At 54.8% G+C, this 20,717-nt stretch overlaps 1 long non-coding RNA gene across 2 annotated transcripts in view; it reads right to left on the reverse strand.

The window, feature by feature from the left end:
- Positions 1 to 203: 203 nt before the first annotated feature.
- LOC138846415 (uncharacterized) overlaps positions 204 to 20,717 on the reverse strand; it is a 29,673-nt gene continuing 9,159 nt past the window's right edge. Inside the window, exon 3 of one of the 2 annotated variants that reach the window (XR_011383890.1) lies at positions 204 to 480. This is a non-coding gene — a long non-coding RNA (uncharacterized lncRNA). Of the gene's footprint in view, positions 771 to 20,717 lie in introns of both variants that reach the window. The other variant, XR_011383889.1, reaches the window with a different exon arrangement.

Genomic DNA, 20,717 nt, shown 5'->3' on the forward strand with positions numbered 1-20,717 from the left:
GCGAGGTCCTCACTGCCCCCTCCACGCTAGGCCGGGTCTGCGCAGGAGGTCATGTGACCAGAGCTCACCAGTGACAGCAGCAGTGGAATGGAAGGCGGGGCCCCTGCAGCTCCTCACCAATGGGGGGCGAGCTTGCGTGTGGGAGGAGTGGGGGGGCTCCTGCCCGAGCGCCCCCATGCACTCTGTTTACATGAGCTAATGCATTGTTATTCCTTCAATACTTTAATTTACATCCCACAAGGATTTTTATTCACATGTAACAGTTGCGACGGCCTATCGATATTTAGGACGCGACTGCCTCGTGCACTGATCCAATGCTGGTGATTAGTATTTTCACCTCTCTTTACCATTTCTTGGGGTTCAGAGGCTGGCTCCCTTCCAGGTACATGTCAGAGGAGATGAAACCAGCACATCCGCGAGACGCCTGCACCCCCGTGTTCAACGCCGCACAATTCACAGCAGGCCAGGTACGGGATTCAGCTAGGTGGACGACAATGCGGAATACTATGCAGCCATAAAGAAGAATGCAGTCCTAACAGTTGGGACTGGGGGGACATTGAGTGAAATAAGCCAGGCACAGGAAGACTCGCATTTTCTCTGACGCGTGGGAGTTGAGCGTTTCTCTTATGTTTGCATCGATGTCCATAGCACTTGGGGTTTCTAACTGGCGTCAGAAAGCATTCTGACAAACCCTCCAATGGGATGCCTTTTTGTCATCCAGAAGTTTCTGCTGGCTCTTCCTGGCGGCCTCTGTGCCTCAGTTTTCTCATCTGGTAAGTGAGGATAACAGTAGTACTGGTACATGAGGTGGCTGGGTGATAAATGAGTGAATGAGGGCGAGTCTGCAAAGAGTGCCCTGGGCAGAGCCATTGCTGCCTCCGTGCCCACGGTAACTGCCATGGCCATGGTCATTCCACACCTAGAGCCCCAGCCCCTCCCGGGATTTCAGCCCCAGCCAAGCCTGAGTCCTCGTTGGGCCACACCTCTGGCTCCCAAAGCAGAGAAAGAACCCCTTGGGCTGCGACTGGTTTGAATTTCCAATAATTTATCAAGAATCGAGAGCCAGATTTCCTCAGGGAAATATTAGTTCTTAGGTTTACAAAGTGCCTCGGTTGTAAATACCCATAAAAACGACTATTTGTTGAGCCGTATTTATTCTTAAGCCGGTCAAAAGATATTAGCATGTCTGACTGTGTAAATCTGCCAGCTCCCAAGCTCCTGTGTGCTCTCGGCGCGCCGTCTGGCTGGGTGTGAGTGAGATGCTCCCGCCAGGGCTGGGGTGCGAGTGCCGACGACCCTGAGCCGTCACGGCGGGGTTTGTCCAGCAGCTGAGACCTGCAGGTGGAAGGCAGAGCAGGCTCTGGCCCCATCAGGGAAAACCTTTGGCCAGAGAGCAGTCCTGGGGCTGGGAGGCCTGACCGCTGGGAAGCAGAACCAGGTGCGCTAGTCAGGCTCTCAGCTTGACCTTCTGAGAGGCGGTCCTCGGACCCCTGACGGGCCCGACGGAGCAACTGACGCTGCCTCCCTTCCTTCAACTCCCGGGCACACTCTCCTGCCCCTCCCCCAGGCACTGTGTCCATGGACACTGCTGCTCCCTGGCTGCGGTCTGCACCCGCCCTCTGTCCCGTGTCCGTCTTGACGCTACCCACAATTAAGTCTCAACTTACAGCCGTCTCTCTGGGCTGCCCTAGCACTTCCAGTTAGGATGCCCCAGTGTGTGGGACACAGGCAATCTGCTTGGGGCCGGTGGAGCCTGTGGTTGGGGTCTCCCAGTGTTCTGAGCTCCGGGATGAGGCTGAGCCTAGAGCCCAGCCCCTATCGACACCCTTTGCTGTTCTCCATAATGACGAGAGGCAACGAAACAGCAATTGTCTGCCTTTTTTTGAAAAGATGTATTGCTTACTTACTTATCTGAAAGGCAGAGAGAGGAGGAGGGACAGAGGAAGGGTGGGGGGAGAGAGAGAGAGAGAGAGAGAGAGAGAGTGCTTCCATCCACTGGCTCACTCTCCAAATGGCTGCAACAGCCAGTTCTGGGCCAGACTGAAGCCAGAAGATAGGAACTCGATCCCAGTCTCCTATGTGAGTGTCAGAGACCCAAATACGTGGGGGCATAGTGTGCTACCTTCCCAGGCATGTTAGCAGGAGCTGGATCGGAAGCAAAGCAGTCGAGACTCAAATCAGCTCTTTTTTTTTTTTTTTTTTACAGGCAGAGTGGACAGTGAGAGAGAGAGACAGAGAGAAAGGTCTTCCTTTTGCCGTTGGTTCACCCTCCAATGGCCGCCGCGGCCGGCGCGCTGCGGCCGGTGCACCGCGTCGATCCGATGGCAGGAGCCAGGAGCCAGGTGCTTTTCCTGGTCTCCCATGGGGTGCAGGGCCCAAGCACCTGGGCCATCCTCCACTGCACTCCCCGGCCACAGCAGAGGGCTGGCCTGGAAGAGGGGCAACCGGGACAGAATCCGGCGCCCCGACCGGGACTAGAACCCGGTGTGCCGGCGCCGCAAGGTGGAGGATTAGCCTAGTGAGCCGCGGCGCCGGCAAAACCAGCTCTTTGATATGGGATGCTGACGACACAGCGGCAGCTTAACCCACTGTGCCACAACGCCTACTCCAACTGTCCCTCTTGACGGACAGCCCAACGTGGCTTGTTCCTCCCGTGGACCCTCGCTGGGGCTTAGAGATGACTACCCCGATTTGGAGATGTGGAGGCTCAGAGGGCAGTGACCCAGCTCTTTACTGGAAGGGCTGGGGTTAGGGGCTAGAATCTGGGCAGTGGTCCTCTCTGCCCGAAGCTGACTGCACTCTGAGGCTGTGTTGGAAAAGGGTAAACCAAACAGGAAACCACTGCTCAGGTGATCAGGCCATTGCGGGGTGTGGGGAGGCTGCTTGTTTCGGAGAACCGCAGCTCATTCCTCCGAGTGCATGCACAGCTCCCGAGCGCCGGGCCAATGTGTTCTGGAGGCCGATTTGTGCGGTGGGCGCTGTGAGTGGCAGGAAGGGAGGCAATGTGGAGGAGGCTCTGAGAGGCAGGTGGCGTTCTGTAGAGACCTGTGCCCAGTGCAGGCAGGTGAGTGAGGCCCAAAGCCTTGTATGGCCTGGGTGACAGCAGTGTCCCACTACCACCCCGGGGGCATCATGCTTTTTTTTTTTTTTTAAATAGATTTATTTAATTTATTTGAAAGTCAGTTATAGAGAAAGAGAGAGAGAGAGAGATCTTCCATCTGCTGATTTGCTCCCCAAATGGCAGCAATGATTAGGGATGGACAAGACAGAAGACAGGAGGCAGGAGCTTGTTCCGGGTCTCCCACCCTTGGGCTTCTTCCACTGCTTTCTCAGGCGCATTAGCAGGGAGGTGGATTGGAAGCAGAGCAGCGGGCACTTGAACCGGCACCCACATGGGATGCAGCACTGCAGGCAGTGGTTTTACCTGCTCTGCCACAGCACCGGCCCCGATCCACGGTTCCTTGTGATGGACGCTGGCTGGTTGTCTCGGTCAGCTTTTCACCAGCACAGCAAATAACGCGACAGGAGCCAGTTAAGAAGGTTTGTTTTGTCTCGCGGTTTTGGAGGTTCACAGTCCGAGAAGGGGTGGGCCCAGGATGGTGGTGGGGGAACAGGTTGTGGAGGAAGGAGACCACAGCGAGCCAGGAGGCAGAGCGAGAGCAGCTGGGCCCACGCGGGCTTACAGAACTACCTTGCGAGGGCTCAGCCCCTTGACCTAACCACCTCCTAGCGCCTGGGCGCCACGACCAGGACACGCCTCCACTCTCAGTCCATCAGCCGTTAGCGTGAGGCACTGGGGACACTAAACTGACTGCTGCAGGCAGAGTTTTCACAGGTGGGGAAGAAACCAGAACACGTGGCCAGTGGTGGGGGCATGGCCGGCTGGACAACAGATCCCACACCCAAGGGCATCAGGAATGGTGGGCGGGGCCTGGGGCCCTTCGTGTCTGCAAAGTCCTCACCTTCCCAGGTAAGCACGGCCGGCTTCCATTTGCCAAAGTGCTGATAAATCACAGCTTCTTCCTCCCACACAGACACTCGCCGCGTTTTTATCCCAAACATTCGCCTTGCAGAGTTGACAGAAAGGCTATAGATTTCCCCCCAAATATCCATTTGCCTTGCCATTTATCTACTTTGATCTGAAGTACAGAACATGGCGGGTGCCTGGGTAAATCAAGCGTTTCCTGTCTTCCGGAATGGGTTTGCAAACGCTGATTTCATGCCGTTACCATTTTTCTGTTTCGAGCAGTAAATCAAAAAAGTATCACCCATTCATGCACTTTTCCAAGTGATGCCTTTCTTAGGCGCAATTACACGTGCCCACGGAGAGCCGGCTGTGCACCGTAAATCCACGCCTTCCAAAGCTTCCCCTTAAGTACACTGGTGACATAAATTGGTGCGGGGCAAATTTATTTATTTAATAGGTTTATTCTCTTAACTGGTCTGATAACCATTACTGTTCACCGTTTGGTGTGGGGGAAGGAAGGAGTTCTTATTAATTTATCTGATTTATATCTGTGGCCGATATTTATGTAAAAGTGTTCCTCTGGAAATGAGGATGGATGTAATTTATTGATTAAGCAGGTTGAGTCGTAACTGGCCTTCAGGGATCCCCATGCCAGAGACACTGGGAGAGAGCCCTGCAGTAAAGGAACAGGAGGAGGGGCCAAGGCGAGAGGGAAGGCGGTGTGGGAACCTGCACTGGACGAAACTGGTCCTAAACCTGGAAGAGGGCCCAGGTCATGAACCTGGAGTGAGTGGGAAAGTGAAGGGGGGCAGGGCTGGGGGAGGGGAAGGGAGTAGGAAGGAGGAGGGAGGGAGGGAGGAGAGAGAGAAAGGGAGGAGAGAGAGGAAGGAAGGAAGGAGGAGAGAGAGAGAGAGAGAGGTTGGGGGAGGGAGGGAGGAGGAAGAAAAGAAAGACAACACTAACAGCCCTGATATGTTTTGGCAAAGTGAAGATAAAAGAGAACCTGCTAATCAGGCTCGTATAAACTTGCTCGCTTCTGTGAATCTTGTTGGTGGCTCCTGATGGCGTTGGAGTGAAAGCAGAAAGGCCCAGCTGGCGGAGGCGAGGGAGAGAAATGCAGAATTTTTAGCAGCTCAGGTTTATTTTTAGGCAGTTAAGGAGTATCTTTAGCTCCCCAGTAAATGAGTCCGTCAGAAGGCCATATATGAACTAATTAGAATGTGAAAATACAGAGCGCTCATGAGGACCCCCACGGCTGAGGGGAGCTGCTTGGGCCCCTGCCCCAGACGGCACCCTGCAGCCCAGGTCACGCAGCCGGGAAGGGCGCAGGGGCCAGCTGGGCACTGGGCGTGGAGCTCCCAGCGCTGCCAAGCAGGCGTGCCTGCTCCCTTCTCGCTTGGGGCAAACTGGCAGTGACCTTCAAGTGACCTTTGAGTGACCAGTGGGTGGGGGTGGGCTGAGAACTGGCAGCAGTGGACCTCCAGTCGGGCGGGGGAGATGAGTCCAGGAGAAGCTTTGCACTGAGAAACCTCCCAGGCTGGCCCACCCCATCCGTCCCCGGGTTATGCTGGCACCTCCTGGGCTCCCTAAGGAAGGCCGTACCATGCCGGGCGCTGGCTGTCACACAGCAGACCTGAGACTCACACGTCCAATGTGAGCGTGTGAGTTTTCTTAGGCCCTTGCCGATTTGGAGGGTGACACTTTTTTTTTTTTTTTAAGATTTATTTATTTACTTGAAAGGTGGAGAGTTTACAGAGAGAGAGACAGACAGACAGACAGAGCTATCTTCCATCTGTTGGCTCACTCCCAAAATGGCTGGAATGGCCAGAACTGGGCCAGTCCAAAGCCAGGAGCTTCATCCGGGTCTCCCATGTGGGTGTAGGGGCCCAAGGACTTGGGCCATTTTCTGCTGCTTTGCCAGGAGCATTAGCAGGGATTGGATCGAAAGTGGAGCAGCTGGGACTTGAACTGGCACCCACATGGGATGCTGGCACTGTAGGTGGCTGCTTTACCCGCTAGACCACAGCACCAGCCCCAGATGTGGGTCCTTAAACCATTTATCCATCCTCGTCTCTCATGACCTTGAGGCCTGGCACATAATAGGTGCTCTAAGCGCCCCCGTTGAATGGTGAGTGACAGCCAGAACCAGCAAGACAGGCAGGGTCAGAGTGGCAGCCCCACCTCCCCAAAGGCGAGGCGGCCTCCTGAGGACTGTGCAAGAACACCTGCCAGGCAGTCCACGCCCGCTGCCCACCCCGCTGTCTAGCCCTGTCCTGATGGCCACAGATGCTGCTGGCCGGGGTCAGGCTCCTGGGCAGGAAGCTGCCACTTCTGCTACAGGTGGTGGGGGACCGAGGACGGCTCACTCACCTGCTGCTGTGAGACTCCTCCCTGCACTGCAGCCGTCACTGCCAGGTGTCCAGAGCCTGGGAGCCCTGTGTCTGGTGACTCCTCAGCTGGTGGACAGGCTGGCCCCTAGGAGGGCCCTGAGGACTTGCCCCATGCCCCGATGGCTTAAGTGGGCGTGGCCTTTGGTGTTGTGGATGTCAGAAGTGGGGAAGGGTCCTTGGCTCGCAGGCCCTTCCCTGCCTGCTGATGTCTCAGACCCCACCCCCAGGGTTGCCCCATCATGGACCACCAGGGTGGAGGCCTCTTCCTATGCAGAAGACAGCTTCTAGTTTATACCCACATCTGGATCTATCTATAAGTACACCTAGCATATCTCTATCGCCTCTATCATGTCTTGCTCTAGTTATCTATGGATTTATCAATTGATTGATCCATTGATAGAAACATGAGTGTGTGTGGGGGGGGAAGTGATGTAGCACAGAGGGTTACACCAGCGCTTGCAACACCAACATCCCATATCAGAGCGCCAGTTCAATTCCTGGCTGCCCCACTTCCCATCTAGGTCCCTGCCAATACATCCGGGAAAGTATTAGAAGAGGACCCAAGTGCTCGGGCCCCTGCCACCCATGTGGGAGACCTGAATGAGGTTCCTGGCTCTCAGCTTTGGCCTGGCCCAGCCCTGGCCATTGAGGTCCTTTGGGACCAGTGGAAGGAAATGTCTTTCTCTCTGTGTGTCTCTCCCTATGTCTGTCACTCTGCCTTTCAAACAAGTAAATGTGAAAAACAGACAAAAGAGAGAAGCCGCGAGTAAATACGGCTGTGTTTGAAAGCTTCCCAACAGCGTCTGTTCCGTAAATGGGAGCCCCAAACCCTAGAGAAGGCACAGAGAGAAGACGCCATTACAGTTTCTGTTCCCACTCCAGGTCAGGTTAGGGTTCGGATGGCAGCGTATGAAACTGGGGGGTTGCAAACGCTCAGACCACAGCAGGGAGTTACAGCCCAGGTCTGCCTGCGGGCGTCCCTGTGGACTCTGTCCCTACCCGTGTTTGTCTGGTCAAGTCACCAGGTGGCCCTGGAGAGCCCACAGTCAGGCTGTGAGTCCCCTCTGAGAGTGGAAGCACACCTTTGCACTCTGCGGTGGTGGGAGGAGTGTGTTTGAAGCTGCAGACTCATAGTAGGTTGGCAAATGTTTTCAGACTGAGCTAAGTGCTATACCCTGGAATAATGACCAGGGACGCACCTGCTTCCCTGACCGTTGGTCTTGCCTGGCTATCCATTTGGGAGGGTCCTTCAGGGCTGGGTACTCCCAGCTGCCTCCTTATCTGTGTCCCCCACCATGGAACAATGTCCCCTGACTTTCCCGTTGGGTGTCCCCTAGGGATGGGCTTCTTACTACCTCCCAAGGCAGAACCCCTTCTAGGGCCGGCAGCCCATCTCAGGGGACGGCCATCCTGACTCGCTGGTGCTGACAGCAGGTGCCCGCGTGCTCATCCAGTCACCTGCTGGTGCCAGACCTTCACTGCAGAGGAGGAGGCCCCTCGGTCCCTGTCCGTGCGGACTCACCTTCTGGTTCAAGGCAGAAGAGGGGGACCGAGGAGGCTGGGGCAGCTGCGAGCAGACAGGAGTCAGGGGAGCTGAGGAGGGCCCTGAAGCACTGATCCAGCAGGGAAGTGCAAGCCAGGGGCCGGAGCCAGAGCCGGAGTGGAGCACAGGGTGTTTGAGTGGCGTGGTGGACGAGGGAAAGGCAGGTGGAACAAGCGTGGCAAACAAGCAGGCTCCCTGCCTCTTGGAGATTATCTCCACAGCACCCCTGGCTTCCCCCGGCCCCGAGGGCCCCAGTTTGGCCTGGGCTCTAAGGCCTGGAGTGCACTTTGCCTGCATCTAGACTCTCCATCGGCTGCAGCCTGGAGACCTGGGGTCAGCCCTGGAGGACCTTTCCTTCCATGCACAGCTCCAGGCCATCGTGAGGTGGGTCCGGCCCTGCAGCAAGGGTCTCCCATCCCGCAGCCACCGTGCTCCCATGCCCCTCATCTCTCACAGGCAGGACCCCCAGCCAGCCGCCTCCTGGACTGAGCGGCCCAATACCATAAGCTGGGGGCTGGATTGGCAGGCAGTTATTTCTCATGCTGCTGGAATGCAAGAAGTCTGAGACAATGACATCAGCATGGTCGGCTGCTGCACAGGCCGGATCACTGCTGTGCACTCACAAGGCAGCGAAACGGTGGGGGGAGGGGGGGGGCGCAAGGGAGACTGGGGAGGAGGGGGAGGGGGAAGATCTGCTTTCTTATAAGGGCACTTATTGCATCACGAGGGCTGCACCCTTATGACCTCCCTAACCCGAATCACCCCAATCCCATCGCACCGGGGGTCAGCACGTGAATGAGGGTGCTTAACCAGTGTCCACGGCACCCCCGCAGGCCTACTGCACTCACAGCACAGATGTACCTCCACCTCACCCTAACCCCTCCTCTCCAGTGGCTCCTCAGGGCAGAGTCCTCAGGGCAGAGTCCCCAGGCCTCATGGGCTCGGAAGGCCCCACAGGTGCAGGCCCAGCAACCCATCCCCGCTTCTCCAGCCACTGCAGCTGACCGCTGCCTGGGCTCTGCAGCCGTGGGAGGCCCTTCCCCATTTAGCTGCTTCCACTTGGCCTGGATAATTCCCCACCCCCCTCCACACCATCAAAAGCACCTGTCTCACTTCTGGCTCCCTTACACTCCCAGGAGACAGGCAGCCAATCAGATAAACCTTCTGCAGTACTGGCTGTTCTATGCCAGAGGGTCTGTGCTCTATACCTGGGTTGCAACCTTGCCTTCGGCCTGGGCCTGTGGGCAGCTGGAGTCTTAATGGACAAGGACCTGACAGGTGTGGAGGGGTGGTAGCAGTGGCCAAACAAAAAGGTATTTGCATGATAACTCCTAGTAACTAGAGTTGATCTTGATTATTTTAAACAGGCGTCCTGGTTGCAATGGAATAAGGGCCACTTGGGATGCCCACATCCCCTGTAGGGGTGCCTGACCCAGCTCCTGGGAGGCAGCAGATGATGGCCCAAGTCCTTGGTTCCCTATACCCACATGGGAGACCAAGATGGAGTTCCTGGCTCCTGGCTTCAGCCTGGGCCAGCCCTGGCTGTTGTGGGCATTGGTGGGGAATGAACTAGTGGATGGAAAATCTTTCTCCCTTTCTCTCTCTGTCACTCTGCATTTCAAATAAATAGATCAATGGTAGACAGACAGCTAGATATTTAAAACCAAACAACAAGAGACCTAAATGAAACTATGTGCTAGGCCACAGAGCCTCATGACAGGTGCTGGCCTGTGTCAACACACCTGGGAAGCAGGCCTGGGACCTTGGACCTCTGGGTCTTGGAACAGGTCAGCTGCTACATGGCTGGGCCCAGGCGCATACATCCCTCCCCCTCCTAGCTGGAAATCTTGACATCCGAGTCTGAGGGGTATCAATTGCGTGCAGACAGGCCCCTGTAGTGAAGGAGCCAGAGGGAAGCCAGGGAGCCGGGCAGGCAGCAGTCAGACTGGCTCTAGTTAAAGCCTCACACTGGCAACTTAACAGGCTGTGTGACCCTGCAGAAAGTTCTCACCCTCTCTGAGCCTCTGCACAACAGGAGTTGGGCAGGGGGCTGGGGATGGGGGTTGAGTTTTAGGACATTCCTGTCCGTTCCCAAGGACCACTGAAGAACAGTCTTCAAGGTCTTCTAAATGGGCCAACTAAGCCTGTCCTTGGGAGTGCCTCTGTACTGGGACCCAGTGGGAACAGGGACCGCGTGGTTCCTGGGAAACGAAGCTGCCCATACACCTGCTCGCTGCAGCCAGGAGGGGCCATGCCCAGCCTGGACCGCAGACAAGGCAGCCCCAGGGCAGCCCCAGGGCAGGTGCAGCTTGGTGCCTGCTGGAGTTGCTTTCTCTCCTGCACCAGGGCGGTGCCTGCTCTCCTGGGGGGCCAAGGAGGGGCTGCGAAGCAGCTCAGTAATCAGGAGGGTCCCTGGTCCTCCAGCCAAGGAGGAAGGCTTGCCTCTGAGGCCAGCCTGCGTCCAGGAGCAAGGGCGCCAGTCACATGGGCAAGCGGCCCCTTTCAGTGCTACGGACAATGGCTGGACTGAGCTCCAGGGAGCCGGGGCCTGAGGTGGATACAGCAACAGGGGCACAGTCTTTAGTCTGAAGGTGGGAGATGCTGGAGGCAGACGGGGTATGAGGTGGAGTAGCCTGGGAAGGAAGGCCCGGGCTTTACACCATCCAGGGCCCTGCAGGCTCTGAGAGCGAGCAGAGGACCCTCAGCCAGTGCTGAGCCTCCCGGGCTGCAGGCAGGGTAGGGGGCCCTGGGGTGGGGACCAGCAGATACCGGGAGATGAGGCTCTGACACTTGGAGGGCCCACGGGGATCCCAGGGTCCAGAGGGCCCACGTGTATGGACACACTACCCCCTGGCATGGGAACAGCGAGATTCAGCCCTGAATGACCAAGGACAGGGCTTCATTTCTGCTTCCATGAGATGAGAGCGGTCACGGACACGGGGTTCATGGCCCAGAATGAAGAGATCCACAGCAGCGTGGGGGCCGTGATCATTGGCTCCGGTGTCAAGACTGAGACCACTTCTTCAAAGGCCCCGAAAATTTCAGAGTGGAAGACCTCACCACCCAGGAGGGTTCTGACCACACAGTGAGAGCCATCAGATCAGAGGCGCTGCCGGCTTCTCACATGTTTCTCCCTCTCTCTCTCCTATCAGCCTCCAATCTCTAAACAGAGGCCAGCAGCCCACATGGGGGCCCCTGATCCTAACAAGCCCTCCTACACCAGGTGACTTCTAAGCTTCTGACCGATCCTCAGAGGTACAGCCTCTCCCCAGCCCGGGGCCAGTCCTCCCTCGGTCCCAGGGCTCAGCTCTGCTTAGAGGGAATGCAGCCCAACCCCCACCCCCACTTATTCAGGGAAGCAGAAGTCCTCACGGTGTGTGCAGGTACGCGTACACACACGCACGTCACTCTGAACTCCCCTTCTCAACAGCGCATCACCTCCCTCCCCATCACACACCCAAGTCTCTCCCTCCTCATCGCATCTGCATCTTGGCCAAATGCAAATGGAAAACAAACCACTCATGAAGCCAGGCCAGCAAGCCCTCCAAGGCTGGGGAATTTCATGAAGTCACTAAAAGTGGTGTGGAGCGCGGCTTGGCTCACATGGAGAGCTCCTGAGCCCCCGGCTGAGCTAACCCAGATAGATAACAATCAAAGGGAGATAACCAGCAAGAATGTTGGAGGATAGGCAGACCAGAATTACTTGAATGCAAGATAGCCCAAGCTTTAAAGGTTTTAGGAAAGTGAGCAGTTTGTGATCGACCTGGGGAGGTCATAAGTAAACCATGTCATGTGCTGTCACTGCGTGCTCTTGTCAGAAAAGGGCTGTCTCCCTGAAAATAAAATCCATGTTAACTCAGTCTTTTGAAGGTTTAGAACACAGGGGGCTGGCGCTGTGGCCCTGTGTGGGAAGCTGCCACCAGCAATGCTGGCATTGCATGTCAGAGTGCTGGTTCAAGTCCCCACTGCTCCGCTTCCCATCCAGCTTCCTGCTAACACATCTGGGAAGGCAGGAGAAGATGGCCTATGTACCTGGGTCCCTGCCATTCTTGTTGAAGACCTGGAAGGAGTTCCTGGCTCCTGGGACCAGCCTGGCCCAGACCTGGCTACTGCAACCATCTGGGGAGTGAACCAGATGAAAGATCTCTCCCTCTTTCCCTCTTCTAAGAATTAGAAGGGGCCAGTACTGTGGCACAGCAGATAAAGCCACCGCCTGTAGTGCCATCATCCCATATGGATGCCAATTTGAGTCCTGGCTGCTCCATTTCCGATCCAGCTCTCTGCTATGGCCTGGGAAAGCAGTGGAGAATGGCCCAAGTCCTGGGGCCCCTGTACAAGAGTGGGAGACCTGGAAGAAGCTTCTGGCTCCTGGCTTTGGATAGGATCAGCTCCGGACATTGCAGCCACCTGGGGAATGAACCAGTGGATGGGAGACTTCTCTCCCTCTGCCTCTGCCTCTCTGTAACTCTGCCTTTCAAATAAAAATAAATAAATCTTTAAAAAAAAAGAATTATAGCCAGTGCTGTGGCTCAATAGGCTAATCCTCCGCCTTGTGGCGCCGGCACACTGGGTTCTAGTCCCGGTCGGGGCGCTGGATTCTGTCCCGGTTGCCCCTCTTCCAGGCCAGCTCTCTGCTATGGCCCGGGAGTGCAGTGGAGGATGGCCCAAGTGCTTGGGTGCTACACCCACATGGGAGACCAGGAAAAGCACCTGGCTCCTGCCATCGGATCAGCGCGATGCACCGGCCACAGCACGCAGGCTGTGGTGGCCATTGGAGGGTGAACCGATGGCAAGAGGAAGACCTTTCTCTCTGTCTCTCTCTCTCTCTCACTGTCCACTCTGCCTGTCAAAAAAAAAAAAAAAAAGAATTAGAGGACAGTGCAAGTGTACCTTAAGTTCTAATTTAATTAAATAAAATTATTTTCAGTAGTTTATAGTTTAAATGGATTCCATCTGGGGTTTTTGGAACCATTCTAGCTCTCAGTAAACAAAGGCGCCCCCTATCGCCCTTCAAGGAGTTGACATTTTTCTTTGCTTTTGCTTTTATGAAGTTGATTAATTCATGAGTGATTACACTGTTACTTAAGTTATCAATGTATTTTTTCCTAACTCGTTTTGTAATTTTCTCAAAAAATCACTGAGAAGTTACAAAACACGGCAAGGAACTCGTCTCTTCCTTCACTCAGATTCCCCAAAGTCTCCGCGTCACTGCGTTTGTTTTATTATTCCTGAAACGTTTGAGATATTAGAGGCACAAGTCCCCTGTCCTCCTGGATAGTCCTGGACGTACTTCCTAAAAACAGAAACCCTGTCTTGAGCAATCACAGTGCATTAACAAAATCGGGAAATAACCCCTGCTACACTACTGCCGTAATCCTCGAATGCCACTCGACCACCACTCGACTGCCCCTGCGAGCCGCTGCCATGACACCGCGGGGACCTGCGTTGTCGGCAACGTGACTGACGTCTTGGGAAAAGTCTGCAGAGGGTGGGACTCCACTGGAGTGTCTGGCTATCTGGCCAGTGTGTTATATATTGACCCTTTGCCATGTGCCAGGGACCATGCCGGAGCTGGGACCCGGAAAGGAATCCTACCCACACCTTATCTTCAGAATGACTTAACCAAGATGAGCAGCGAGGTGTCAGGAAGAAAATCACACCTCGGTGACGTCTGATGTCCCGTTCCTTCCCCCATGGTCCTCAGACGGCAGGGTGCAGAGCGAAGTTCACTAGAACTTTCTTTCTTTCTTTTTTTTGAAATTGACACATCATATTTTATACACAAGGGTACTTCAAAAAGTTGGTGGACATGAAATTACAAGATCAGCTTTTGGTGCAAAACATTTTTGAAGTCCATGCATACAGGAGGTCTGCAAAACGTTCACAAAAATGCATCACATGGAGATACTGTGCATGGATTTCGGAATTTTTTTTGCACCAAAATAAGTGCATCTTTTAATTCCATTTGCCACAGGCATTTTGAGGCAGCCTCACACTGAGGCGGTGCAGTGTGATAATCTGATGTAAGTATACAATGGATTATGTCACTAGAGCTTTTTGAATCTTCTCCCTACCTGTGTTTATAACCCAAGGCAACACATGTTCCGCATGGGCATTCCGAGCACGCATGCAGGCACACACAGGCAGAGCCAAACCCAGGAATATTCCGGGGCCGCCACGTCGGCACGGCGTTAGGGGCCTCGGTGGTCTGGCACTGTGTGTCCTGTGACGCTCAGAAGGAAGCACAGTGTTTGGCGCAGGCCTGCTGTTCTAGAAACAGCATCACGGTGACATTTCACCTGTCTATTTTTTTAAAGGTTTATTTATTTATTTGAGAGGTAGAGTTACAGACAGATGGGGGGGAGGCTTCCATCCACTGGTTCACTTCCCAAATGATCACAATGGAAACAGCTGATCTGATCTGAAGCCAAGAGCCAGGAGCTTCCTCCAGGTCACCATGCAGGTGCAGGGGCCCAAGGACCTGGGCCATCTTCTACTGCTTTCCCAGGCCATAGCAGAGGGCTGGATCAGAAGTAGAGCAGCCAGGACATGGGCTGTCAGCCATAGGGGATGCCAGCACTGCGGGTGGAGGCTCAGCCTACTAGGCCACAGCACCGGCACTCACCAATCTAGTTTTCAGATGGCCTGGAAGACTGATACTTTTGAGGGAGTCCAGAGCCGGAGCGGAGTCTGCTGGAGGTTTTGGCTCCGGTACAATCCACCATCCTGCCCAGGAGCCTGTGGTGGTAGACTGTGGGGGCGGCTCTGATGGAGACGGAAGCTGAGGCTGCCCTGGCTGGCTTCTGCCGTGCACACCTTTCTGGAATCGGCTGTGCCTTCTGCTGCACAGGGCTGCTCACCGTCAGAACCCAGCTCTTGATGTGCGGCTGGGTGCTGGCAGATCCCACCCCCAGGACAGCGAGGGACCGTGCTGCTGGAACTGGCTGGCAAGTGCTGGGCATTTGCATAGTCACAGATGGGGAAGGTACAATGGCAGCCCTTCCTACCGTGAAAACGGTGCATTGGGACCAGGCCCAAGGAAGTGCAGTGTGAACGTATACACATAGAGCATAGCTTCGGGGCTGGCGCAGTGGCGTAGCTGGTAAAGCCGCCACCTGCAGTGCCGGCATCCCATATGGGCCCCGGTTCGAGTCCCAGCTGCTCCACTTCCAATCCAGCTCTCTGCTGTGGCCTGGGAAAGCAGTACAGTACAAGATGGGCCAAGTCCTTGGGCCCCTGCACGTGCGTGGGAGACCTGGAAGAAGCTACTGACTCCTGGCTTCAGACTGGCACAGCTCTGGCCATTGCGGCCATCTGGAGAGTGAACCAGTGGATGGAAGACCTCTCTCTCTGTCTCTACTATGTAACTCTGTCTTTCAAATAAATAAAACAAATCTTAAAAAAAAAATGAAAAAACACACGGAGCATTGCTTAACCATGAAGTGGAATGAAATCCCAGTACCTGCCCCAACATGAATGAGCCTTTAAAATACTGTGCTATGTTTAGTAAGCCAGTTATAAGAGGGTGAATATTGCATGATTCTAGTTCTATACAATACCCACAATAGGCAAATTCACGGAGACAGGAAGCAGGTGTGTGGTTACTGGGGGTTTGAGGGGTGGGGATGAGAAGCCGTTGTTCTATGGTTACAGTCTTTGGGGGAGCGAGCAATCCGCACACTGGGACACCCTCATCCCATATCAGAGTGCCTGGGCTCCAGCGCCAGCTCCAGTCCCCTGCAGCTCCTTGCAGACCGTGAGAAGGCAGCAGATGGTGGCCCACCCACACGGGAAACCTGGATTGAATTCCTGGCTCCTGGCTTTGGCCTGGCCCAGCCCTGGCTGTTGCAGGCATTTGGGGAGTGAGCCAGTGGAGAGAAGATTTCTGTCTCTCTCTCATTCACTCCCTCCTTTCAAACAAAAATAAATAAATAAGTAATTTTTAGAAACAGTTTGACAATTTTTGGAAATGGTAGTGGTAGTCGCAATATTGTGGATGTAACATAAACTGGTTAAAATGGCCATTTCGTGCTATGTATGGTTCACCACCAAAAAGGCAGTGATAGTGCTGGTGAGGCACCGGTGCTGGTTACTGCGAGGAGGAGTTGCTGCCTCCGGGGAGGGACGGCCGAGTCCGTTCGGGACTCAGGACTCACTGGGGAGACCTGGTCTGCAGCAGCTCTGGGCCCACAGGGACCAGGCGTAAGGACTCAGAATCCCCGGGGTGAAGGCGGGGCCGCCTCAGCTGGTGCTCAGGGTGGAGAATCCCCGATGCTGGCACAGGGCAAGGGGCATCTGGCAGGGTTGCTGTCGGAGGGGACAGTGACTGTCGCTTAGGGCTTCGTCCACAGCAGGAGTGTGGCCAACTTCCACCCTGTAGACCGGGGATGGACTGGATTAATGCGGCCATGTGTGGACCCGAGGGGCCGGGGGTTGGTGGTGGGGAGACTATCCTGCGTGTGCCTTGTGCACTCCCTGCACCCTCTAGATCTCAGCTGAGTCCAGGAGTGGCTGTGTGGCCAGTTCTGTGTCTGCTCCAGACAGCACGCTGCTTCCAGCACACGGTCTGCTTTGGCCCAGGGATCCCCGAGGGCTGTGGCTGGGAGAGCTGAGCCCATTCCGCGTGCATGTGAGCAGCCTGGAGGATCAAGTGGCTAACGTCCCCCCAGACCCCTCAGCCAACGGGGGTGGGCAGAAAATTCTGGGACAACTTCTGTGTACTTCTCAGACATCCCCACAGGACGGAGCTCTGGAAGCCTACGGAGGTGACCAGCCGTGACAATGCTTCCCGTTATTAGCTACAGTGCCTGAGAGAAGCTAACGCACCTAGGAGGGAGGTTGGCCTCAGCCTCTTATTTCAAAGGGTCATACTCAAAGATCTGGTGGGCCATTCAGCTGGTATCAGACGAGAATGGTGGAACGTGTGAGAGGGGAAGCAGAGAGGGGGCAGGGGCGAACTTGGCTTCTACCAGCTCCCTTTCTGAGAGCACATCCCGCGACCTCATCATTAGATCCAATCTCCATCCTCAAGCCATTTGGGATTTGGCATCAGCTTAAAAAAGATGAGAACAGAAAGCAGGTGAAATGCAAGCACAAGTATCCTTGAAATTCTGCAGCATCACAGGCTACGTAGAATGTTCCAGCTGTGTGCATCCAGAATGCTTTCATCACAGCAGAAACGGCGGAGGCATACGTTGTGTTCAACGTACAGTCCTCATAAAGCGAAATGCTTGGTTTCTTAGAATAAAATCGAGGGGTGGGGGCAGCATCTCCCGCGCTCACCAGCACCAATGGTTCCTGGATTTCCTGATCTACAGCGCCCCCTAGTGCTGTCTTCTACTCATGTCCCTAACTCCGTGGCGCAGCCTCAAATTCCGCCTCAGCCGAAAACAATGGCTAGTGGGAATTTGCTGCAGGAGAGACTTCTTTCTTTGACTTCCCTTGAAAGAGAAGACATCAGGGCTGGCGCCACGCCCCACTAGGCTAATCCTCCACCTAGCGGTGCCGGCACACCGGGTTCTAGTCCCGGTCGGGGCGCCGGATTCTTTCCCGGTTGCCTCTCTTCCAGGCCAGCTCTCTGCTGTGGCCAGGGAAGGCAGTGGAGGATGGCCCAAGTACTTGGGTCCTGCACCCCATGGGAGATCAGGAGAAGCACCTGGCTCCTGCCTTCAGATCAGCGCGGTGCACCAGCCGCAGCGCGCCAGCCGTGGCAGCCATTGGAGGGTGAACCAATGGCAAAAGGAAGACCTTTCTCTCTGTCTCTCTCACTATCCACTCTGCCTGTCAAAAGGAAAAAAAAAAAGACGTCAGGTGTTTGAATCTTTGGAGGATGAATCTGTACCACTCTCCTGTGTTTAACATAAGCTATCATGTTTGATGCTTCGTTCATTCCTCCAGTAAAGAAGCGTTAAGCTAAGCCATGTGGACTGCAGAAGGCACCGTGCTGAGATCTCCAATGAAAACGGCTGATGCTTTCACACGTGATCAGCAGAGGAGGTGTGAGACCAGCATCCTGAGACGTCGTTGCCTGGTGTGTGCAGGGCAGATGGACGCCACTGTTTCCCACATCAGACTTCCTCAGCCTACCTGGCTCAGAAAGAGATGTGGGAAGCATATTCTCTCCCTCTTTAAAGATTTTATTTATTTATTTGAGAGGGAGAGCTACAGAGAGAGAGAGAGAGGGAGGGAGATACAGAGAGAGAGGTCTTCCATCCTCTGGTTCACTCCCCAAATGGCTGCAACAGCCGGAGCTGCGCCAGTTTGAAGCCAGGAGGTTCTTCTGGATCTCCCACACAGGTGCAGGGGCCCAAGGACTTGGGCCATCTTCCACTGCTTTCCCAGGCCATAGCAGAGGGCTGGATCAAAAGTGGAGCAGCCGGGACTTGGACTTCAACTGACGCCCATATGGGATACCTGCATCACAGGCAGAGGCTTAGCCTACTGCACCACAGCACTGGCCCCTAGCATATACTCTCTTTATCAGCCACCCCACAACTGATTCCAGTGCACCTGTGCTGGGGACACAAACGTCCTAGATGTCTTCCAAGCCAAGAAGACAGCCTTGCCCCAGCCAGGGCATAGCAGCTTTCTGTGGAGTTGGTCCCAATCTGACACTCTCCCGTGGGGCTCAGCCTCAGTCACTGGTAATTCATATGCATGAGGAGGCAGCGGCATTTGTGGTGCAGTTCTGAAAGGCAGCATTAAGGGCGAGAATTTGATTTGAAGTGAAGGGAAGAAAAACAAAGTTCCAGACCCTGCAGAGGATGAATAAAGATGCTCTGCTTTGGCTCGAGACGCTGTGGGTCTGTCCCTCAGTGCACCTGTCCACAGGTGGCTGGGATCCACTCCCTCCACACTGCCTTTGCTGTTCTTTGAGAACAGTTTCAGAAATCCCCAAAGTCACTGTGTGGACACCACATGATCCTGTAAAGTGTGGGCACATCGCACGCCAAAACGGCCCGAAAGAAACTCGGCCGGTTTGTTCTCTCGCGATGGCTTTTCTTTGTCTTCGCCGGCAGCCTGTGGGTATGTACATGCATCGGTGTACAGCCAGAATGGAAAAGGCTGGTAAATATTAGGCAATGTTCAAAGAACTGGGAGAGAGGAGCTGATAAACTCTCAACATAAAGGAAAGGTAAGAAAGCAGAGGAGCTAAATGCCTGATTTGATCAGTTTATGCTGTTATGTCGAAATATTGCACCACAACCCGTAGAAATGTACAGTATTACCTGTTAACCAAAATTTTTTTGAAATGTTTAAAAAAGGAAAATAGGGGCTAGTGTTGGGGATAGAGTGGGCTAAGCTGCCACCTGCTATGCCAGCATCCATAGGAGTGCTGATTTGGGGCCCAGATGTTCCACTTCTGATCCAGCTCCCTGCTAATAAAGAGACCCAAGTACTTGGGACCCTGCCATCCATGTGGGAACCGGATGAAGCCCCTGGCTTCTGATTTTGACCTGACCCAGCCCTGGTCATTGCGGCCATTTGGAGAGTGAACAAGCAGATGGAAGATCTTTCTCTGTGTCTGCCTCTCCTTCTTTCTCTCTTTGTCTTGCAGATAAGTAAATTAAATCTTAAGAAAAAAAGGAGACCAGCACCGTGGCTCACTAGGCTAATCCTCCACCTGCAGCAATGGCACCCCAGGTTGAAGTCCTGGTCGGGGTGCCAGATTCTGTCCCGGTTGCTCCTCTTCCAGTCCAGTTCTCTGCTGTGGCCCGGGAGTGCAGTGGAGGATGGCGCAAGTGCTTGGGCCCTGCAGCCGCATGGGAGACCAGGAGGAAGCACCTGGCTCCTGGCTTCGGATCAGCGCAGTGTGCTGGCTGCAACACGCTGGCTGTAGCGGCCACTTGGTGGGGTGAACCAACGGAAAAAGGAAGACCTTTCTCTCTGTCTCTCTCTCTCTCCCATTGTCTAACTCTGTCTGTCTGTCAAAAAAAAAAAAAAAAAAAAAAAAGAAGAAGAAGAAGAAAAGAAAAGAGAAAGTGGACATTTGGCCCAGCAGCTAAGACACTGGTTTGGGGGCGCCTGAGTGGTCCTGGCTCCACTCTCAATCCAACTTCCTACTAATGCACACTCTGGGAGGCCGCAAGTCCTTGGGGCCCTGCTACCCATGTGGGAGGCCAGATGAAGTTCCTGGACCCCAGCTTTGGCCTGGCCCAGCCCTGCAGGCACTTGAGAAGTGAACCAGCACACGGAAACTCTCTCGTTCTGTGCATCTCTCTGCCTTCCAAGTTATATATGTAATTTATGCGTATGCACATATATAGTAACATATGCGTATTGTAAACTAAATATATGGCTAAAGAAAAAACCAGAAAAATTGACCACAGTGCTATGTCTTCCAGGAAGTGTCATGTGACTCATTGTGGGAGCAGAGCCCCTACTGTACCCGCCCCCCTTCAGAAGAGGAGGGCACCAAGCCTAAAAGTTTGGCCGCATTAAAGGCAAGACATCAGTTCAGGGCTTTGGGCCTCCGGCTGCTGAGGCCTGGAGTGGACAAGCAGCCCGCCGACACTGGCCGGGGAAGGGGCGCCCAGGGAGGGCGTGGCAGGGAGTTGGAGGCCGGTCCAGTCCACTGAGGAGAGAGCAGCTGGAGGTCAATACTTGCTGAGAACCTGGCTGGGCCCAGGGAACCTCCGAGAAGCAGGATGGCTGCGAATTCCCTTCCAGGGCACGCGAAGGGCTGTGCTGTCACACCCCAGCCCCTCTGCCGCTGCACGCCCCTCGGGCCGAGTCCACAGCACTGGCCACCTTGTGTCTGAGGTGCTTTAGGGAAGTCCCTGGGAAGACGTGGGGCTCCCCCCTCACTCAGGCCATG

The sequence above is a fragment of the Oryctolagus cuniculus genome, chromosome 18, assembly GCF_964237555.1.
Source record: "Oryctolagus cuniculus chromosome 18, mOryCun1.1, whole genome shotgun sequence".
Lineage (NCBI taxonomy): Eukaryota > Metazoa > Chordata > Mammalia > Lagomorpha > Leporidae > Oryctolagus > Oryctolagus cuniculus.